Source organism: Camellia sinensis, chromosome 11, assembly GCF_055761805.1.
Source record: "Camellia sinensis isolate YWXY chromosome 11, ASM5576180v1, whole genome shotgun sequence".
In the NCBI taxonomy this organism is placed as follows: domain Eukaryota; kingdom Viridiplantae; phylum Streptophyta; class Magnoliopsida; order Ericales; family Theaceae; genus Camellia; species Camellia sinensis.
Window position 1 is genome coordinate 77888083 of NC_138971.1, and position 4550 is coordinate 77892632.

At 32.6% G+C, this 4550-nt stretch overlaps 1 long non-coding RNA gene across 1 annotated transcript; it reads right to left on the bottom strand.

Annotated features, from left to right (window-relative positions):
• Positions 1 to 1588: 1588 nt before the first annotated feature.
• On the bottom strand, positions 1589 to 2087 carry LOC145803160 (uncharacterized). Its single transcript, XR_014345278.1, has 3 exons — positions 2003 to 2087; positions 1834 to 1925; positions 1589 to 1744 (listed from the first exon to the last, which is right to left on the bottom strand). It is a non-coding gene; the product is annotated as an uncharacterized LOC145803160 (long non-coding RNA).
• Positions 2088 to 4550: the final 2463 nt, after the last annotated feature.

Genomic DNA, 4550 nt, shown 5'->3' on the forward strand with positions numbered 1-4550 from the left:
TTGTGCATCAACTTTCGATGGCAATGCTCCAAATCCAAGCCCTCTTACCCTACTATGTCGTTCTGGACCAAATGCATGAACAATTGCATCATCTTTGATATACGTTGACCCTTATTCTGTAGAAGGCCAGTGAAGCTCTTGAACCTTATTCTGCAATATATAACATTTATGATAAGGAACCCAACTCAGACAATGTAACAACAAAGGTATACAAACATTGGTTCATGCTGAATAATCAACTCATTCTTCACAAAATGATTAAGAAGTTGACATCTAATTTAAAATATTCCATTTCATTTCGAATGAACTATTTTTCTTTCAATTTCTATCCAAATTTCTTAATCATTGTTATCAATTGAACTAAATAGATCTAATATATAAAAAAAATTACAGTCAAAATTGATTGAATTGAAATTATAGAGACCCAATTATCAGAGAGCAAGACCATAGATAAAAAATAAATTAATATCTTTATGGGCCTTTATTAATTATCAGCTAGCCACAAAACAACCTAAGACTACCTAATCCGAACATCTATTCACCAGCACAGCATATCATCAAGCATTTGTTCAACATCCATACCAAAACAAAACAACACAGCAACAGCAGCCCAAACAAGGGATGATCAGAGATGAATGTAGGAATTTAGAGTTAAAGATAGAGAGTGTTCTGTAAAGCAGTTTAGGGAGAAAAGGTAGTTGAGACCACCATATTGATTTTCGAAGTGGTGAAGCAACAGCATATCAGGAATACATGTACAGGAAATCTTAGAGAAAACAAAATGAAATTCTGGCACTCTTTCTTTTTGCTCACCTAACTCTTTTTTTGTGATAGATCAAGTTTTACTAACAAATTAAAAAATAAAAAACAAACATAGGCCAAATAAACATAGATGGAAAACAATTGAGAGAATGTCAAAATGTAACAAATATCGGTAGCTATATGTTTGAATCATACTTATATTACAAAAAATGAATAGCTACTTGAAATTATAATTATCGTCTATTTTTTTAAAACAAATATGATTCAAACATATAACTACCGATGTTCGATCATCTTAATTTTTTGCATGAATATTTTACTTAATAAGTTCTAAAAAATGAATAATTCAGATCACTAAAGTCGACTCAAAAATAAATTCATCATGCCCAAAAGTCAACTTGAAATAATCCAATCCCATAAATTTACTCTATTTTGATACAAATAAGAGTTTTAAATCTTAATCTATATTCATAGCCAAAATAAAATATCACTTGAATTCTATGCATTCAGATTTATCTCTTCCAAAATATAAAGAAAAAAGAAAAAAACAAATATTTTTAAGTACCATTTTATTTCTAGTTCAAAAAAAAGTACCATTTTTATTTGAAATGGATGATCGATTACAAATAATTGATATATATATATATATAACACTACAAAATACTTAATTGTTTTATAGTTTCCACTCAATCAAAAGATGCCTTCTAGTTCAATGTCAGAGCATGCCAGACCAAAGTACACAAAAGTTAAAGAAGAAGACCACCTCCAACATTACTCAAAACCTGAACAACTCAATCTTATAATGCATATTATCTAAACTTGAAAGACAACATCTGTTGCTTCAAATTCAGCATTTCCATGCAGTATGACCTTTAATGCCTCAAACCGCTGTACATCATGCTTCCAGTATGTGTTGTTTCTTGAGGTCCAATCAATTCCTTCATTCAGTACTTTGACATTCTGTAACTTACATCTTCCACACCTACAAAATAGAATTCCATTCAAGCTTCAAGTTGGTTGCTACTACTCTTGGAAAAAATAAAGAAAAACAAAATCATAATCATCTATTACCTGTGCCAATATCTTAGTTTGAGCTCACCATTTTCATCCATCCTAGTCGAGCCCAGGATATTTTCAGCCACAACTATCAAACTTCCATGGAGCTGGAAATAAAGGAACCAGATCAGCTAAGAGAAACAATTTGCATCCCTTCACTTATTTGGGAGAAGAATATTAAAACCTGAACATTTCTCCACGAGAATTCAGCAACCTCTATTTGTAACTCAGAACCCTTGGAAATGGAACCTCCATGAAACTGGGGCAAAAAGGCAGAAATGACAATTACAATTTAATTATGTACAACCGCTTAGTGCTTCAATCATTGAACGACAACAAATGCATACACTTCCAATGCAATCAACAAGGTATAATTCAAAACAGCTGCTTGATTGCTACAGGAAACTGCTGAGTCCAATGAACCATGTTAGCTTATTAGTCTTAGTTGATATGCTGTGTTATGTTTTGTTTTACAGATGAGGGTATTCTTGTCATTTGTGTCCTTTATTTGTTTTTAACATAAATGAGGTAAATGTAAAAGTTAGTTAGATGACCATGAACCTATTCGTTTTAAGTCTCTCTTCTTCCTCTCTTCTCCTCTTTCCCTAACCGTAATTCTCATCCTATATATTCTAACTAACTATTAAGTCACAAGAAATAACAGTTTGAAAACTCTTTTTGAAAATCAAATATTGATAACTTCCCAGCTCTAATTGGTAAGACCCAGTTTCTCTAATGTTCCAAATATAAAGATAAAAATTATAATGTTTTCATGATTTTAACAAAATTAAGAGTTTTGTACATATTAACCAGAATTTTAGGGCAATTCCCATGCAATACAAGCTTAAATATAAAAAGCAAAGTCTGAAAATTGAGTGTACTTTTTGTCTGGTGACTTGCCACAGTAGGCCCAAGCAAGATGAAGGAAGTTGAGATATGGGGGTCCAGAATCAACATATTTGTCATTAACTTCAATCTGTGTAACACAATAAACAAAAGAGAATAACTGAACAAAGTTTCAAAAAGTATGTATCTACATGTACCAGAAAATATAAGCCTGACAAGCATAAGAAAAAATTATCTTAGATAGAATCTTGTGGTGGAGAAAATTAGCAACAACATTCATCACAAATCCTGGGACGAATGTTCAATATTAAAGTTGCAAATGTAAGAGGATGTACCTTAGGAATTTTTATATCACAGTGAGAAAGAAGATCATAGGCATTGCGTATAATATCCAATAGTGAACCTTCTGGAGTCTGCACATGTTGAACAAACATTGGATCAGCAATCCTCAGGTTCGCTAGGAAGTTCATGCTACCAAATTGCAAGGATTAGACTCTGATTCAAGTGCGAAGGAATTGGATACCATCGTGAAAGTTTAAAACCTAAACAATTGAGCATTGATAACAGTGATTTTTATCATATCAATTGTGGTCTGCGTGAGGTGGCCAAAGAAGTCTGGGTAATTTCTTACAAGCTATTTATTATATAAGTTAAAACAATCTCATTACACTGAAGAAGAATATGAAAGTTCTTTAATTGACTAATTTAGCTAATACATCATGTTTTGATCTAACAGTTCAGATGGAAGTTGATTAGAACCCTAGATTTTTGGGGTGAACTTGACATTGAATGATAATGCAAGGCAGTCTAGGAATAAATTTCAAAATTAAAAAAATTATTTAAAATATAAAAAAAATATCAGTAAAAAAAAAAAAAAAAGCTTGCAAAATTTAAAAAGTGAAACCAAAACGGTTTAGGCTTGGGAACTCTTTAGGGTCAATGGGTTGGTCTATCAAACTAGCATAACCTCTATATGAGATAAGCCGGGTTGGGTCGAGTTAACGGTGGGTTGTAAACTTAAATCAGCCTGCCTAATTTTATCTTATGATCAACCCATTCCACCACCTCTCCCGAACCTCAGATCAAAGTATCACTCAAATTTGATGGGGCTATGAAAATTAGAAGAAAAAGGAGACAATTCCTTGCCAAAAAAAACCATCCATTTTTTATTTGATTACCCATAGAAAAGTAAATTGATACAAGTAAATTTCATTTCCTCTCTTTTTTCCTCCACAAATTCAAAATTCAAATATTTAAAAAAAAAAAATCACAAATGAGAAGATCTAATAGTGAAATTCCACTGACTAAATATACGTACATTACCCTAAAAAGAGTAGAAGCCTTCGATCCATACATCTTTCAATTAACTCAGTTAAGCATTGTCCTGCTACATTTAAATCTCTATAAATGAACTAATCCAACAGGGTCATAGAAGAAGATTTCCCTGGTAAACAACAAATCTACTTTTGTGGGATCAAAATTTGTAGCAATCTATTCTATAATTATTCAGTTGTCATGGCAGTTAATCCAGCCTTGTGTATAGGAGGGTTTTCATCCAGATCGTAGTTTCTAGACGCTGTCTTTCATCCGGGTGACTCCATAGAACACAGACTCTAGAGGAAAGACCAGTGCTGGCTGAGCAATTATCCGGCAATCATCTACCTTCAATCCATTTAATCTGAATATGGAAACACACACACAGCAGAAGTTGAGTTAAATACACTTTTGGTCCCAAAGTTTTGAGTTTCGTGTCTGTTTGGTCATAGGGTGTTTTAATTGTGTCAATTTAAGCCGTAACTTGGCGAATTTGTGTTTAAATGCTCACAACATTGTTTCCACCCAAATTTGGACAACATTACCTTGGCTTCCATTATGGTCCAAAATTG